The sequence below is a fragment of the Lissotriton vulgaris genome, unplaced genomic scaffold, assembly GCF_964263255.1.
Source record: "Lissotriton vulgaris unplaced genomic scaffold, aLisVul1.2 SCAFFOLD_1672, whole genome shotgun sequence".
In the NCBI taxonomy this organism is placed as follows: domain Eukaryota; kingdom Metazoa; phylum Chordata; class Amphibia; order Caudata; family Salamandridae; genus Lissotriton; species Lissotriton vulgaris.
The window spans coordinates 338,742-358,413 of NW_028252384.1; positions in this window are offsets into that span (position 1 = coordinate 338,742).

Consider the following 19,672-nt stretch of genomic DNA (forward strand, 5'->3'; position numbering starts at 1 on the left):
ACACCATCCTGCTTCTTACAGGACCAAGAACCGGAGGAGGAGATGTTTACCCAGGCCACTAGCCCCTCAGACTTGATTGTCAAGTGCCAGAGTACGGACGAAGAGCAGGAGGTTGAAGAATCAGTTCCTCCAGTTGTGTCTACCCAAGTTCACACCCAGGTGACCCCAATGGTGTGCTTGCCAGCCTCCTTAGTTTCAGACTTGCGCTTCCTCGTTCAGGACTACAAAGTGCGCTTTCCACAGAAAGCCACCCCTGCTGTTCCGCCAACTCCGCAGCCAGCTGTGACCGTTCCTGCGCAGGTGCCAAGACATAAGCCCCCTCCACTGGTTCTTCCTAGGACACAGGACCCTGCTCAAGACCCCGTCTCGTCCGAGGAAGAGGAAAGGGAACATGAAGAAGGGGAAGTCCGAGATGATGATACGGACGTGGATGCAGACCAAGACTATGTCACTCACTCTCCAGCCTCTCCGGAGCCGCAATCCTCTGAGTCTCCACCGGCAGATATTGGAGGTTTCCATAACCTCATGGAAAGGGCAGCCAAAAGGTTCCATATGTCCATGGAATCTCAGGAAACTGAATGTTTCCTCTATGACTTTAAAGAACAAACAAAGAAAACTACAAGATCGATCCCGATCATTGATTATCTACTTAAACAGGGCAAGCAGCTCATGCAGTCTCCAGCCTCCCTGCAGGTAATCGTACCCAGGCTAGACAAAAAATACAGAGCTACGTCGTCAGCTCCAGCATGCCTTACGGGTCACCCCAAGGCGGACTCTGTGGTCACCCAGGCGGCGCAGAAGAACTCGCGTAACCCTGCATCACCTTTATCGACACCACCAGATAAAGAAGGCAGGAAGTTGGATGCAGTTGGGAAACGTTTTTCCACTACCTCTGCGACTACGGTGAAGATCGCCAATTCCATCGCCCTTCTCGGGCGTTACAACCGCCAACTCTGGGCGGACATCGCGCCCTACATTGCCGACCTGCCAGAAGATCTTAAAGCGGAGGCACACTCGATCCTCCTCGAGGGCCTAACATCGGCTTCAGAACTGATCGACTGCGCCATTGACGTGGCCATGACTGGATTCAGGATGCTGGCAGGCGCCGCGGTCCTAAGATGCCAAGGCTGGCTTAAGGCCACCTCTTTCAGACAGGAGGTCCAGACCAAAATTCTAGATATGCCTTATGATGGTGATCATCTGTTTGGCGAGAAGATTGACGAAGCCCTCACCGCAATCAAGAAGGACACCGACACAGCCAGAGCCCTAGGCACTCTGCAATCTCGCAATCAGTCCTTTCGTACCAACAGGGGGAGGGGACAATCCTCCTATAGAGGCTCTTATCAAAATAAGTCCTCTTACTCATACTCACAGGGTAAGACGCAGTTTCAACAGCGCCAAAACCAGTCGGGACGTCAGTCCTCCTTCAACAAATCATCCTACAGAGGAAAAGGACAGAAGAGACCCGCAGGCAATCGCCAATGACTCTACCAATTGACCAGCCCCTCCACCATCGCCTTCTTTGCGACTTGGAGGAAAACTTTCTTTTTACCTTCAAAATTGGCGGCAAATAACAACGGACCGGTGGGTTCTACAGCTTCTTCAATTCGGCCACTCTCTGGAATTCCTCTCAACCCCCCCACGGACACCACCCGTCAAGCGCCCTCACAGACACCTGCGGCTGCTTCTCCAGGAACTGGCTTCCATGCTCCAGAAGGGCGCAATAGAAAGAGTTCCCCACGCCCAGAAGGGGGAGGGATTTTATTCCCACTTCTTCCTCATCCACAAAAAGGGGAAGAAATGGCGTCCGATCCTCGACTTGAGGGCTCTCAATGGGTTCTTAAAGAAGCAGTCCTTCCGGATGGTCACGCTACAAGAGATCCTGGGACTCCTGGAAAAAGGCGACTATATGACATCACTAGACCTACAGGATGCCTATTACCACATCCCTATCCTCAAGGGACACAGGAAGTTCCTAAGGTTTGCAGTCGCAGGGGCACACTACCAATTCCGTGTCCTCCCCTTCGGCCTCAAATCTGCTCCAAGGATCTTTACAAAATGCCTTTCTCCTGTCGCAGCCTTTCTCCGCCAGCAAGGACACCAGGTCTTCCCTTACCTGGACGACTGGCTGGTAAAGGCTCCGTCGAGAGCAGCCGCAGCCGCATCTTCCAGCGCCTGTCTGCATCTTTTCCGCCGCCTCGGCTTGACTCTCAACAAGGAAAAGTCATCCCTAACACCAACCCAAGTCATCACCTTTCTGGGAGCGACCCTGGACACGGAATGCACCAAAGCCTTTCCATCACAGGAGAGAAAGTCGAAACTCATCTCCTTGGCCAGGTCAGTGGCATCCAAAAAGACTCTGACCGTCCGTATCTTCAAGTCGCTCCTCGGCATGATGTCGTCATGTATCCTGCTCATCCCGCATTGCCGCCTAAAAATGCGCCCCCTGCAGGAAGAACTGTCAAAACAGTGGACACAAACGGCGGGATCCTTCGAGGACCGCATTCGAGTCACACAACCTATGATCAACAGTCTACAATGGTGGAGATCAGCCAAACACCTGTCGCAAGGACTACCGTTCCTGCTTCTGGCGCAACCACATATCATCACCACGGACGCATCCTTGGAGGGCTGGGGTGCAGTCCTGCAAGAACTACAGACCAACGGAAAATGGACGCCACAGGAATCCAAGCTCCACATCAACATTCTAGAGCTACGAGCAGTCTTCCTGGCGCTCCAATCGTTCCTCCCGCGCATCCGAAACTCCCCAGTGCTAGTCAGGACAGACAACACCACGACGATGCACTACCTGAACAAACAGGGAGGGACGCGCTCGCTCTCTCTCTCTCTCTCGAGAATCTCAGAGAGTTTGGAACTGGCTTCTACAACATGGCATCACCCTCAAAGCCGAATACGTTCCGGGCAAAGACAACGTCCTGGCGGACGCCCTCAGCAGAGAACAGTCCCTATCCCACGAATGGGAGTTAGACGAGAGTGCATTGGGCTACATCTTCGCGAAGTGGGGGACACCACAGATAGACCTCTTCGCCACCAGGGAGAACGCCAGATGCCCAAGCTTCGCAAGCAGGCTTCCCCAACCAGGAACACTGGGGAATGCATTTTCCATAGCTTGGCAGAACGTGTTTGCTTACGCCTTTCCGCCATTCCCACTGATACCCAGGGTAATCAGGAAAATGAAATCGGAGCCCTGCACCCTGATCCTCATCGCCCCATCCTGGCCGAGGCAGCACTGGTACACGGAGCTCCATCGTCTATCGGTCCATCCACCTCTTCGCCTACACAGTTACCCGACGCTACTCACGATGTCTCACGGACAGGTTCTCCACCCGAACCTGGGCCCTCTGAAATTGTCAGCCTGGCTCCTGAATACCGCGAGTTCAGTCATCTAAACATACCGCAGGAGTGCAAAGACGTCCTGTCCAACGCTAGAGCTGACAGCACAAAAAAGACTTATACTCTCAAGTGGAAACGCTTCTGCGTCTGGTGTGAGAAGGAAGGTCTACATCCCTTCCAGGTCACTCCCCAACAACTCCTGCCATACCTCCTACAACTGGCGCACTCAGGCCTTGCCCATGCGTCCATCAAGGTCCACCTGGCAGCAATTTCTAGGTTCACTCGAACTTCTAGGGGTCCTTCCCTGTGGGCGGACAGGCTCATCAAACAATTCCTAAAGGGCCTTTTTAGGTCCTTCCCTAGACCAAAACCAGTCCCTCCAACGTGGCAACTCAACGTAGTTCTTCACCAGTTGATGAAGCATCCCTTTGAGCCTATCCACAAATCGGATATCAAATTCCTGTCGTGGAAGACAGCCCTCCTACTGGCACTAACCTCGGCCAGAAGAGTGGGCGAATTGCAAGCCCTATCCATTCAGGACCCTTTCTTACAATTCAAAGAGGACAGAGTCATCCTGCGTACTAACCCACGATTCATACCCAAAGTCCCTTCGGACTTCCATCTAAATGAGCCCGTGGTTCTTAAATCATTCTTTCCGAACCCATCTACTCCGGCTGAGAGATCACTGCACTCTTTAGACCTTCAGAGATGCCTCAAATTCTATCTTGATAGAACAAGACACTACAGGAAGTCATCCCAACTCTTCGTCGCATTCAGCAGACCTAGGAAGGGCATGCCCCTATCAAAGCAAAGTATATCAAGATGGATCTCTTCAGCTATAACTCTCTGCCACGAACAGGCAGGACGACCTCTGGACTCACGGGCCAAAGCCCACTCCACCAGGGCCATGTCTACGTCTGCGGCACTGTTTGCTGGGGTGCCACTCCTGGACATCTGTAGAGCGGCGACCTGGAAGTCCCCGCATACATTTACCAGGCACTACTGCTTGGATGCTGAGCTGACGAAAGACGCAGCAGTGGGCAGAGCGGTGCTTCGCCATCTATTCCAGTGAGGTGAGCCCTCCTACTTCCCACCATCCTGGACTGGTATGCACATTTCTTTATTACTAGATTCTGCATGACATTGTATGCTGTTGTTTATACAGTCACAAATGTTCCTTATTTGCAGGTGTATATGTTCTGTATCAACACAGGATGTGCATATTGTATTGCTTGCTACTCTGATTCAGGCATGTGAATCTATGAAAGACACCCAAATACTGGATAAGAAATGCGTTACTTACCTGTAACTGCAGTTATCCAGTATTAGTGTCTTTCATAGATTCACATGCACCCTCCCGCCTCCCCTGGCAGGACTCACCTCTCTCTAACAGGTTTACACCTAACCAACTTGGTGCGTACGAAAATCTGAGAGACTGAGGCTCCTCACAGGAAGGTTCTAGAGGGAGGTGGTAGCTGATTGGTTGTTTCTTTTACTTTGGTCCTTTTTTACAAAAGGACTCAGGCTACCAAGGTGGGACCCTGGAGCCTACTCTGTTTGGTCCTTCCTGCATAAGGACCTAGATAGGTTACTAAGGTGAGACCCTTAGACCTAATCTCTTTATGTATGTCTCAGGACATTACTTTTTTATATACCGGAGGCTCCCGTCTCGACGACGGGGAATGATTCAGGCATGTGAATCTATGAAAGACACTAATACTGGATAACTGCAGTTACAGGTAAGTAACGCATTTCGTCTTGAAGGTCACCCTCCATACCTGGAGATGAGGCGGGGCTTCCAAACGCCCAGCAGGGTGGAGCCCATGCAGAATCAACCGCACTGACAGGTAAATAATGACAAATAACATATTGCTGCTGCCAATAGTAACATGTTTACACTTTCCACCTGTAGTTCACAGAGCCAAGATGTCACTGAAGTGTACTCATTTTCAGGGGTTTCCCATCAGTCATGCTCTTTGACCATAAATGTATGCTATGGTGGGGGATAACAAAATCTAGTTCACAACAGCTAATTTGTAATGTTAAGAACTGATGCTTATGTTGATAAACTCTTTATGGTTGATGATGTTTTGAAATGCTTACACAGATGAAAAATATTTAATGAATATTGTTAATGTTTTCCATTCCTTTTAGCATTCTTCATCGTTCACCAGTTATCTACATAGTGTTGTTTACTGTCTGAAGATAATAACATTTGTTTATAGAACGCTAGGGTCCATTTCTTAGGGTGAAGTCCTTCATTGCAAGGGGACACTGTTGGACCGCAGAGTATCCCGCTTATGAACTTGGACTTACCTCCATGAAGTGTGCACTCACTTCAGCAAGCCAAGAGGCAATGTACCTCCTGCTTAATATACAATAACTAGTAGGCCGGGGTCCACTTATCAAGATCATCAGAAAATATAATGCATACTATATTAAAAGACAAAAATGTTATTTAATCTGGTCTTGTTCACATTTCTAATAATCGCCTTTGCTAATGTTTTGCCGGGATCACTTAATACGTCATACTACAGATTTAAGTGTAGTAATAAATGTATCTATGGCAGTAATTTTCTTCTCAGAGTGAGAGTACCCTAGGTATATAAATTATCCTGCAAGAGTAAGTGGCTGAATTGGAGCAGTCTAAATACTGACTAGTTCATTGAGACCCCTATCTGTTTTTACTTATCTGCTGACTTCAGTCTTGCCACATGGTTTGAGGGCCACTTGAAATTTAACTGGTAATACCAAAATAACGTGGAATCCTATTGAAACTCTGACCTAATAATATAACCACACATTGGTGACTGCCACTGTGATATATATATGTTCAAAGAAAAACCAGGGTGAATCCATAAACTCCAGTAAGATTCGCAGTCCACAGCTTTGATTTCAGACGGTTTATTTCGGCAACGTGTTTCACCCTCACTCAGGGCCAGTTACACAACACAGTGCCCAAGCACCTTTAAAACAACAAAAGAGAGCAATGCCATAGATCTAAAATAAATATTGTCGTATTTCCAGGCTTACAAAATATAACCTGATAATTTTCATGATCATATTGATCGCTCATTTTGGATGATTTGATACAAGGAAAATTTTAAAGTATAATCCTAATACATTTTTACAAAATAGTTTTAGCTCAAAACCAAGATGCATATCAAAAAGTGTAGGCACATTTCAGAGCGTTTCTCAAAAATATTCAATAGGCATAGGCCTAGTGGCCGAAGAACAAAGAAATTTCGAACACCTATTAAAACTCTTGCTGGAAATTTCCAGAGCTAAAAACTAATGGCTCTCTTAGATGTTAACTTGTTATTATATTGATAGTTCAGCCAAGAGGTTGAGTAGTCATTTCTGTGTATCCTAGTATCTAAAATAAAAGTAATTTAGGCCCCAGTGGTTCCAAAATATATAAACATTTTGTTGTGTAGTAAATCACACAAGTAAATAGGTTGAAATGTGGTTTATTCCGTAAGAAGAGCAGGTACACAGACAGACAGGTAACCGGCCTCTCTCGAAGGCCAGTAAGAAACATCATAGGCAAGGAACACAACATCACACATTCTATGGAATGTGGAACCAGAACAAATGACATTAATTAAAGATACATAACACAGCCCCATCGGAATACAATTAAAAATGTTTTGAAAACAAATAAATATGTCACCATCATCCCCTTCTATTTTTTTTAAGCAACTAAGGAGATAAAGCTATCAAAACAAAACAAACTAAACAAAAAAAATAAAACGATAAAATAAAATGCATCCTACAAAATTATTATTTTTTTTTACAAAGGAAAGCTTTCAGAAATGTAATCTGCCAACCATACTGGAAGTCTTTTTTCACGTTTTGAATTTCTTAAAACATTCAAATCATCTTGGTTAATAACATTTGAACTTCCTGGTATAGCAATGTTTTGATGATTGATATTCATATCAGTAATGGAAGAATTATTACACAATAAGTCATCCAAATCATATAAATAAGAAGAATTTGTAGCAGCTTCTGAAGATTCTGAAGGGGCCGAGCATTTTGCAATTCTTTTAAAGTTCCATACTTTTCCATTACTTAGATGTACAGAATTGTTCAAAATTTTCACAACTTGTAAAGGTTCGTAAAAACGACTTTCTTCTTTAGGAATTTTCCCTGTTTTTTTTTACTCTCACCCATTGTCCAACCTCAATGTTGATATCTTTCACATCATGTTTATTATCATACCAATATTTACTCTTGGTGTGAGCAGCATTACGTCTTTCATTAACTAAATCTTCAGACCAATTAACAACATTTGACTTAAAAAGCCAACCAGGGGTAAATTTAGTTCTAGGATTTCTACCTCGCATAAGAACAAAAGGTGGGTAACCTGTGGCATCACATATAGAAGTTCTGTAAGCCCATACTATTTTTAAAACTTGAGAACCAGAACAAATGACATTAATTAAAGATACATAACACATTGCTACAGAACAACAAAGGAAATTATATGAATAAAAGACAAATGGCATATGCACCCAACCACACTAGGTCGACTATAACAACTACACCTGCACCATGTTCACAAATAATGTGTACTATCTCATGACTGTACGAATTCCCATCATATGTGAGTACTGCAGAATTTTTCAAAGAACATCCATCAGAAAATATTCATATAGAAAACAAAGGCAATTTCCAACCATTACAATGGAGGACTTTTTGACTGTATGCCAAAGAAAACAACAGGGGTCAAAATATACAGTTGGGACTTATCCTATGTCACATCAGCCAATATGCACTGTAGTTCCTCAGCCTCATTGAGGCCTCTTGGGGATTTACTCCCAAGCAGAATGATATATTCTGATTCCAGCAGTCTAGGTTTCTTCTCCCTGTCTCCTCCACGCACATTCTGCTGGATCCTGTCTGTGCCAACATAACCTAATAAGTCAGCATCCTGGTTGTAAACCCTAGACCAAGTTCTTGCTACTGGGTAGTTTGCATCCATGTTCTTGATGGCTCTGCGGTGTTCTAGTTCCATCTTCTTTACAGGGCAAATGGTACTCCCAACGTATTGATACCCACACAGACACTGGAGTACATACACCACATAATCATTGCCACATGTGATGAATTTCTTTATGCTGCGTGTTTGTCTCGTGAGCAGTGTGTACTCTCTTTTATTTGTGCTGCAGCTGCAATCTTTACACCGCCCGCATTTTTAAAAACCCATCTGTTCTTGTAACCAGCCCCTCCGATCAGTAAAGCTACTAGTGTAACTGTGTACCAGAAAATCTTTCAAGGATTTTGACTTCCTGTAAGTCACTGAAGGGTGTGGTGGCATAACCTTACTAATAAAGAGCTCTGTCTTGACCAATTGCCAGTGTTTATTAAAAATCTTTCTCTGGGCACTTGATTCGCTATTGTGAGATGTAATCAACCTGACTGTGTAAGTGTCTTGTTGCTTCTTCTGTTTTGGGTTAACAGGTGTTGCCTAGATATCTGGGGCTGATTTACTGCTAGCATCTTTCAGAATTTTTTAAGGATAACCTCTGGCTCTGCATCTGGAAGTCATTCGACCTTCCGCCTCGCTGAAACTGTGTGGTACTGCATGCCCATATTGCCCTCAAGAGCTCACAATATGGAATACTCCATTTCAATATGTGTGAGTGGTGACTATTAGCAGGAAAAGAATGCTGTTTCCAGCCTTCTCTTTGCGATATAGGCTGGTTTTAATGTTCCCTTCAACTACCTTGACAGATACGTCAAGGAAATCCATCTGTTGTGGATTTTGTGTGTAAAGGCCAAGTTAAAAACATTTTGAGCAATAAGACTACCATCTTCCTTGTTTTGTCCAAACTCGATTACGCCAATAGCCTCTACCATGGATCACCTTTAACGACCATGAAAAGACTACATTGGATTCAGAACTCGGCTACCAGTCTACTCGTACATATAAAACTACAAGACCATATCTCGCCTACCTTGAAAGCCCTCCATTGGTTACCGGTTGCCAGAAGATCCACATTCAAGCTGCTATGTATCACCCAAAAAGCAATACATGGAACGTGACCACTCATCAGGAATAAAATCACCAAGCACATTCAACAAAGGAACCTCCGCTCTAGAGTGGCACCTCGCCTCAAAATCCCAAGATAAAAGAAAAAAAAATGGGTGGCACATCCTTCTCTGTTCAAGCAGGCAAACTATGGAACTCTACTCCCAACATAAGATCCACAGATAACCACCTTATCTTCAGAAAACTACTCAAGAATTGGCTCTTCCCCACATAACCACCATACGCCAACAGATAGAAATATACAGCATATCTCTCTGTATAAGAAATATACAGTATATCTCTGTATATAAACATTTATTTCTACTATAGATATGTTCCTATATAAGTGTATTGCTTTGTATAAACGTGTAGAATACTTATGTTTAAAAAAAATATTTTATATAGATATTCATTAGTTCTGCTTAACAAATGTACATATTACTGATAGTTACATTATTCTATGTTTTTAACATGTATATAAGTGAATGCATAAATAAGTATATCTTTTTAGTTATAGTTAGGACCTAGTTACCATAAGGAAAATCACAACTTTCTATTCCCAATAACTTTGGTGCCGGATTACATATCTTCCCTAAATATTCAAAACTCGTGGGGTGCTCCGGTTTGCTCCTATCCTGAAGGTTTTGGGGTGATTCGGCAAGTGGGGGCCAAGAAAAAAGGGGGTCCCAAAACATGTTTTCTCCATGTTATTTTCCGTAGGAAACTTTAGACACAGCTGCAGCCCAAACTGCTGAACAGAATCACACCAAATTTGGCAAAAAGGCAGCCCTTGTTTCAGAAAGAACTCTCTGTTAAATGGTGTAAATCCGTTCAGTAGTTTTTAAAAAATAATGGAAAAAGAAATATATATATCTGGGGGGAGCCTAACCACACATCTCATCGTGAGATCTGATTGGCTGTCAGCACTTCATCCAAGAAGAGTTGGCAGCCATCTTGGGACCAATATACACAATAGCATCTCATTAAAAAGCATTGCAGTTAATAAAAGGTTTTAAGACTTTAGTTGCATTATAAATAATGTGTTGATGGTCTGATACTCATTTTAGGATTCGTGGTGTGTTCTAAGGTGATTTTACCAGGTGAAAAAGCCTTCTGCTGGGATATCATGAATCATGTTTGAGAGAAAACTATTTTCTCATGCTTTTCCCACAGAGGTTTGGAAGGTGATCTATAAACTAAACTGAGAGCATATTTTCTGTAAATTCACATTATCTTTCTCAGTCATGTGAGAATGAAGTCTGACATTCTCAGTAAAACATGTACATCCAACATTGGCAGACACTGTCAGTTGATTATTTTGTGTTCTACTGCAGCTTCCCAGAGTGTTCTAAAGAACAACTAGAGCGCTAAGAGTCCTAGTTATGACAAACGTATTGCACACCTGAAGCCATCTTGATTGGAATAAAGTGGTAACTCCTAAAACATTTAATTTAAAAAGGAACAAATTGATGGGGTACATTTTTCCATAGAAAGTATGATTAGTGCTGCAGAAAGAAAAATGAGGGCATATTTTGATTGACTTCTCAAATCCTTTTCTATTTCATTAAGAAATACTGACATGCAGACTGAAACATGCACTTTCAATACCAGCAGCAGACTTCCCTGGTAAGATAAGCACCTAGAGTGCTAACATTCAGAATTTATGGCAAATATGTGACACATCTGAATGCCTTCTTGATGGAAACAAAGTAAAAAGACTGATAGTATTTCCTACTGAGGAGACTGTAGTAAATGAGGAAATTAGCAAACTTCATAACAAATGAGTCTCCCAAGATGGCCACCAGAGACAAAAGAGCCCAAATGTTTCACAAATATCACCCAGATGTAGCCCAAGTATAGCCCAATGACAGAATGTTCCAGAGTGTTATAAAGAACAACTAGAGCGCTAACAGTCTTACTTATGACAAAAGTATGACACACCTGAAGCCATCTTTATTGGAATAAAATGGTAACATTTAAAACATTTAATTTGCAAAGGAACAAAATAAGGGGGTTCATTTTGCCATAAAATTTATGATTAGTGCTGCAGAAAGATAAATTAGGGCACATTTTCACTTCTCAAATCTTCTATTTCATAAAAAAAATTCTGACATGCAGAGTGAAACATGCACTTTGAATACCAGAAGCAGACTTCCCTGGTGAGCAGTAGCGTTACTACAGTGATCTAATGAGCAACTAGAGTGCTAACATTCAGAATTTGTGGCAAATGTGTGACATATCTGAATACCTTCTTGATGGAATCAAAGTAAAAAACTGAAAGCATTTCCTACTGAGGAGACGGCGGTAAATGAGGAAATTTGGAAACTTCATAACAAATCAATCTCCCACGATGGCCACCAGAGAAAAGAAAGGGCCCAAATGTAGCACAAATATCACCCAGATGTAGCCCACATGTAGCCTAATGACAGAAGTGTGCAAAACACTTTTTATTTTTTGTGTTTTTGCAGTTTTATATTATGCAGACTTGTCAGGTATTGGAGGGCTTTACATGAGCATTGGTTACATCACACAAGAACAAATTCATTTTGGTTGTAGACATGGGGAGATTAAGTGATTTGACAAGAATCACAGAATGTCGAGCTGAAGCAGAAACTCCAACCTGGCTCCCCAGTTTTAAAGTTTGCAGCTCTGGAAGTATCACCACATCCTCTCCCCTAAGTGCAACATTTAATCAAGTGGTCAACTGGATAAAAAAACATAAAGATAACAAATCATTTAAAAGTGATTTGTCGCTATTTGAAAACTCAGAAAATATGTCCTCATTTTAGTTTTTAGAGCACTAACCATAATTTTGATGCAAATAAGACCCTCTCATATATGTAATTCTAAAAGAAGTGCTCTAGGTATTAGTTTTGATTACATCAAGATGACATCAGGCGTTCCACACTTTTGTAATAAATATAGAATTTTAGCAATCTAGTTGTTCATTAGGATACTGTTGAGAGGCAGAGGCCAGGGGCACGGACTCTGACAATTGTATGCAAGTAGGAGGATGCAGAGGCAATAATTTGACCACACTGGGCAGGCAGGAAGGGCAGTGGCAGCACAACAGACTATGGGGGGCAGGGGCAACAAACCAACAATACAGGACTGGCAAGAGAGGCTGTGGCAATATAATAGACCATTGTGGGCAGAAGGAAGAGGCAGTGGTAGTACAACCATACATGCCAACAGGCCTGATTTAGCCAGGAAACGTCCAATGTTCTTAAGCCCAAATGGGCTTTATTTGATATTTCTCCTGTCTACAATCTCCTCTTTTTCAATGTAAGCCAAAGGGAAAAATCAATACCCCAGTTTTTTTCCAAAATCTCCCTCTTACCAAGTTCAAAATGTTAGCAAGTACGGTACATTGGATCATGGAAGGCAGGAGGAATTGGGGTAGCGACATGGATTCGGATAACAGAGGACAGGAGGGACATGGAGAGGTGCACCAAACTGACCCTACAGAGCAGGCTTCAGGGTTTGCAGCAGCACAAAACACCACACAGGGCATGCGGGACAGGAGTGCAGCACAACAATCCATAGAAAGCAATAGGGAGGGGACAGGACCATGCACTTGGACAACAGAGAACAGAGGGGAAAGAGGCAATAGTAGCTAGCTGACCATAATAGACAGACAGGAGAGAAAGCTGTAGCATAACTGACCATAAAGGGCAGGAGGGACGGATATGGGGCATTACAATGGAACAGACAAGCCAGGAGGGAAGGAATAGGGGTCTGCACATGGAAACAGAGGGCAAAGGGGCAGAGTAGGAGCAGCAAAATGACCAATGAGGTCAGGCAGGTTGGGCACTAGAAGTAAGACACACCATGGAGAGCAACAGTGAGACTATAATGGCATACACACTGAACATGGAGGGAAGGTGGGAGGGGGTCAAGGGCAGCTAGCTGACCACACAGGGAGGTGGGAGGGGCTGTGGCAGCACAGAAGACCATGCATGGCAAGTGGGAGGGTTAGTGGCAGCACAATGGCTATGATGGGCAAGAAGAAGGGTGCAGGGGCATGCACATAGGACCATGGAGGATAGAAGGGAGGGTCAGGACCTGGGCACAGACAAGTGAGTTCAGGGGAAGGGGCCTCACAACAGACCACGCGGGGCAGGCAGGAGGAGCAGTTGCAGCACAACAGACCAGGGAGGGCAGAAGGGTGTGGCAGTAAAATGGACCATGGAGGACAGGAGGAAGGGGATAGGGGCATGGAATGTGGACAGGCAGGGTGGAGGTGGCAGGGACAGGTTACAGTCATCTGACAATGCTAGGCAGGTGGGAGGGGAGTGGCAGCTCAACAGAACACTCAGATTAGTAGATAGGCAGGTCCATGGAACATGATGGGCAAAAAGGATGGAGCAGGGGCATACACACAGACATCGGAGGGCAGGGGGAAGGAGAAGAGGTGCAGCAAGCTAAGCACAGAGGAGGTCAATGATGGGGCATAGAATTGGGCAATGCAGGGCAGGAGGAGTGGACTGGTACATCATGCTAAATGGAGGGCAGTGGCGGCACATCAGACCATGCATGGCAGGAGGGAGGAGGCAAGTCCATGGATTCAAACAACAGAGGATAGGGAGGAGGTGGATGGGGCAGCAAGCTAACTGTTCAGAGAAGTCGGGAAGGCCAGTGGCAGAACAACGGCCCCACAGGGCTGTAATAAGTTAGCAGGGACATGGACTTGGACAATGGATGGTTAGGAGGTGGGAAGGCAGGAGCAGCAAGCTTGGGTGGAGGCACAATGTCAGGCCCTGCTTCCAACCCTCCACCATCCATTGTGATATGCATCTTACTTAACGTTAAAAGAAAACTAGAAATTTGCTGAAAAAAACAAAGATTATAGGAACAGTATAGTTAGACTCAGATTTCACTCATATAAACTAGTGAAATTCAGCAGGTATAGTTACCTGAGCTAACTATAACTTACGCCCCCACAATGTACTGCTAATGACCTTAGAAAAAACATCATTCATGACATGGTCAGTTACAGCACTCATGACATCACTTATGACACCTCAAATGAACTGTGAATGGAAGGGAACTTTAATCACTAGAACTTTATTTAGGGATAGTGTGTGTATATTAACACCACTTTTTTAGGGCTCGGGCCTAGCGTACACTGCGCATGCAGTGTCGCGCAGCAAGAGTCCTTTTTCCGGGGTTTAGAAAATGGACCTAGAAATTCCACGCAGCTCGTGCGTCTTATTTCGTAGGACAATTTCCATTGGCCTTAGCGTGCGTGTGTTTTTAAAACAGAACACGCAATAGGCCATGGGCGGTCGCGTAGCTCCGCCCATGGCCTATTGGTGTCTGCTACGCGCACCAGAAGGCCATATATCTTCAATTATCGCGGCCGTCGCAGCTGTGATAATTGAAGACAAATGTTTGCAGTGGCGCGCGCGAGCGCACCACTCGCTGGCTTTTTTTTGTAATAGCGATCGCGAGAGCGATAGCTTCCAGTGCAGCACATTTGGGTTCTTTTCCCCCCTGTGTACATAAATGCCATCTGTGTGCCCCTTTGCCGTGGTTGCCGCCTAACTCCAGACTGCACGCAGTATCCGGGGTTACCCCGTCTCTTCACACAATCGTGTCCCGAGACGACTCCGGACCCGTCACCCATCTCTGTAAAGTAGGGATCGATCCATCATTCCACCCACCCATTACCAGCGAAGCTGTGAACATCTTCCTTCCTCCTTCCAGGCCGGTGCACACTGCTGAGGCTGTCGCTGGCCCGGCGCTGTTCCTCCCTGAGAGGAGGGGTTTGTGTGGGGGGGGGGTAAGGGTGTTCTTTACGTCTGGTCAGATGCCTCCGGGGGTGGCGCAGAGCTCCTGCTGAGGCCTCCCCCGACGGCTGGCGGGGCTCGGCCTACTTTACACTCAAATGAAAAGTGTTTTGGCAGATCACGGCCTGCTCTGCACTTCAAAGAGGAACCCAAGGGGGCAAAGACAGGGACAACAGGGGAACTCTAGAGGCACAGACAGGGAGAACAGGTTAACTCTGGGGGCACAGGCAGGGACAACAGGGTAACTCTGGGGGGCACAGACAAGAATAACAGGGTACCTCTGGAGGCAAAGGCAGGGACTACAGGGAAACTATGGGGACACAGACAGTGACAACAGGGGAAATCTGGGGTCATCGAGAGACAACATGGGAACGCTGTGAACACAGACAGATAACAGGGGGACTCTAGGGGCAAAGGCAGGGACATCAGCGGAACTCTGGGGGCACCGACAAGGACAGCAGGGGAACTCTGTGCAAAAGGAGTACTTCTCACACTACAGCAGCAACACCTACTCTCTGGCCCTGGGCAGCCCAACAGCGCTGCTGCTGCACGCAGAGCCACAATTACAACGTTGCACAATCTGTCTTTAATGAAGCTGTCCCTCCCTTTGAGTGATGTATGGAGCAGGGCACTCCGCCAGATAGGGCCCATGCCAACAGCCACTTTGGCTTCCGAGTCAGCTGGAACCAGGAGAAGCAGGCATGGAGAACAGATCATAGCCCCTTTGATTCATCTTCACAAAAGACAAGCCGAGCGCTGTGCCCTCGCAGAAGCCTCCTAATGGACACGCCATGTTGGCTGAGTGACGAGGGCGGCGAAACTGCCAGACTGTCCCAGTGTCCAGAAATAGCACAGTGACCGGTGTTCGAAACTCTGCTTCCAACGCGGACTGTTCCCTTCCCAACCTCCAGAAATAATCTGGAAATGTCGCCATAGGCCGACACATCTGAAAGGGCGCCGGGGCTGGGAAAGATACATACTTCTATCAGGCACTCATTTAAAGGGCCGAGAAAGAGCCATTTTTATGCTCGGTACATCTCTGATCCTAAAGAATGGGAATACTAGTCATGTGTGGTCGGTCTCATGTTAAGCAGATGAACACCCCACTAAATGACCAACATGCCAGGGAAAGAGCGAGGTACACCTTTGAAAGGCATCCCCCCACACTTGTTTGCTTGGGGCATACGTTTGTCAGTATGTGGACCGGGCATTCTGGTCGAGGTGAGTCTGAGTTTAATACGCCCCACAGTTGTGTGTTCATTTCAGATTGAATCTTGTGCACCTGAGTGTCTGTTGACAGCACGCACCGGCATGCAGCGCTACCCCTGTGTGCTCAATTAGGCACGTTTGATAACTGACCGAGAAACGGGAGTGGTGGGGAAGGTGTCATCATAGTTTGAGATCCTTTGGCGGTGGTGTGTAAGAACCTGTGGTCAAGGTGGATGTCAGTGTGCTGGGTATGTGAGTGTGTAGGGTGAGCTTTGTGTGAGCATGCAGGGTGAGCAGTGTGTGAGTGTGCAGGGTGAGCAGTGTGCAGGGTGAGCAGTGTGCAGGGTGAACGTTGTGTGAGTGTGAAGGGTGAGCAGTGTGTGAGTGGGTAGGGTGAGAAGTATGTTAGTGTGCTAGGTGAGCAGTGTGTGTATGCAGGGTGAGCATTGTGTGGGTGTCCAGGGCCAGCAGTGTGTGAGTTTGCAGGGTGAGCAGTGTGTGAGTGTGCAGGGTGAGCAGTGTGTCAGTGTGCAGGGTGTGGGTGTGTAGGGTGAGCTGTATGTTAGTGTGCTGGGTGAGCAGTGTGTGAGTATGCAGGGTGAGCAGTGTGTGGGTGTCCAGGGCCAGCAGTGTGTGAGTGGCCGCCGCGCTCTCACAACGGTGATCGGTCCTCCGAAGACTCACACTGGGTTCTTTCTATTTCTGCAGCTGGGCAGGCAGTGTGTGAGTGTGTAGGTTGAGCAGTGTGTAAGTGTGCCGGGTGAGCAGTGTGTGAGTGTGCAGGGTGAGCAGTGTGTGAGTGTGCAGGGTGAACATTGTGTGAGTGTGCAGGGTGAGCAGTGTGTGAGTGTGTAGGGTGAGCAGTATGTTAGTGTGCTGGGTGAGCAGTGTGTGGGTGTCCTGGGCCAGCAGTGTGTGAGTGTGTAGGGTTAGCAGTGTGTGAGTGTGCAGGGTGAGCAGTGTGTGAGTGTGCAGGGTGAGCAGTGTGCAGGGTGAGCAGTGTCTGAGTGTGCAGAGTGAGCAGTGTGTCAGTGTGCAGGCTGAGCAGTGTGTGGGTGTGTAGGGTGAGCAGTATATTAGTGTGCTGGGTGAGCAGTGTGAGTATGCAGGGTGAGTAGTGTGTGGGTGTGTAGGGTGGGCAGTGTGTGAGTGTGCTGGGTGAGCAGTGTGTGTAAGCAGGGTGAGCAGTGTGTGGGTGTCCAGGGCCAGCAGTGTGTGAGTGTGTAGGGTGAGCAGTGTGTGGGTGTCCAGGGCCAGCAGTGTGTCAGTTTACAGGGTGAGCAGTGTGTGAGTGTGTAGGGTGAGCAGTGTGTGGGTGTCCAGGGCCAGCAGTGTGTGAGTGTGTCAGTGTGCAGGGTGAGCAGTGTGTGGGTGTGTAGGGTGAGCAGTATGTTAGTGTGCTGGGTGCGCAGTGGGTGAGTATGCAGGGTGAGCAGTGTGTGGGTGTCCAGGGCCCAGTCTGCAGGGTGTAAAGCGTAGCATGACACCATTGCTACAATTCAAATCCAACCCACATAATTCCACTACACACCACATGCATACACTTCATAACACATGGCGAAAAGACATCGCCATTTACAATGCCATTAGCTCAAACTCAAATAAATCCGAGACCTATTGCATTTCCAATGCTTGTTTTCTTTTCTTTCGTGTAAGAACCATTATAATACGCAACGTGCCCAGATTAATATGGCCGATAGCCTTTCACTTTAAAGTAATGTGTAGTCCATTGCTTATGTTGATGTTTTCAATCCTAAGTATGTTTATTATGAATATGTCACGTTGACGAACATACAGGTATGGCGATCACCAGGCAAGATATGCTGAAATCACATTGTGTGCATATTAACACTTGTTTTCTTTTCTTTATTGTATCAATATCTGAATTTTCACATTGTGACCAGGCCATTATGGCCGCTTGCTTTTTGGATTAAAGTAATATGTAGTCCTTTGTTAATGTTGGCAAATGGTGGCATTTGTACATTTAAATAAGGATGCTACAATGACGTCTTGTGTCGTTAGCAATGTTCGGACGAGTCGAAACGCGTGCATAACGTCCTTTTCAGATAAAATACTTCCAAACTACAACCTGAGTGCTGATTCCTTCCTTGTAAGAGTGAGGGGAGAATAAATACATATATATAAAATTCACTGAAAAAAACACAAGTTTCAGGGACATTCTAGTTAGAAATTAGCATTTAAAAATCCTCAGAAATTCACTGAAAAAACCACAGGTTTCATGGACTTCATAGTTGTACATTTCACTCGTACAAAATGGGAAATTCGGACATTATAGTTAGTTGTGCGAACTATAACTCGCGCCCCCGCAATGCACTGCTGATGACATCACATATTACATCACTCATGACATGGTCAGTGACATCATTGAAGACATCTCAAATGACATCCAGGTGATCATCTGATGCACCTCCTCACACCCTGAAATACAGACTACCATTCTCGAAACCATAGACACACCAATACTAGTACAGCTACAATATTCTGTGCACTATGCTTGCAGACCTCTAATCAGCTATATAGCATTGATACAGTCTTTTAAATACTCAGTTAGTACCTATGCAGTCTACAAATCCTTCTGTTTGTCCCATGCACTTGTCCATTCACCCATCCAACACTATGTACGTATCCTATCACTCTGCCAATCCCTAAGCACTTATAAATTTAGCATACACTCTCTTTGCAGCACTGAAATTACTCCAGTTATAAGTCATATACTTAAGGAATGGCCTAGCCACTAACCCAAGTACAGGTATAATATTCTGTACACTATGCCTGCAGATCTCTAACAAGCTATATACTATTAATACACTCTTCTAAATACCCAGTTAATACCTATGCAGTGTTGGAATCCTTCTGTCTATGCCATGTATTTCTCCAATCATCCATCCAGCACTATCTATGTATCCTATCACTCCGCCAATACCTAAACACTTATAAATTCAACATGTTCTCTCTTTGCAGCACTAAAATTGTTCTAGTTACTAGTCATGTACTTAAGGAATGGCCTAGCCACAAAATCTAGTACAGCTATAATATTCTGTGCACAATGCATGCAGACCTCTAATCAGCTACATAGCATTGATGCAGTTTTTTAAATACCCAGTTAGTACCTATACAGTCTAGAAATCCTTCTGTCTGTCCCATGCAGTTCTCCATTCACCCATCCAGCACTATCTACGTATCCTATCATTCTGCCAATACCTAAGCACCAATAAATTTAGCATGCACTCTCTTTGCAGCACTGAAATTACTCCAGTTA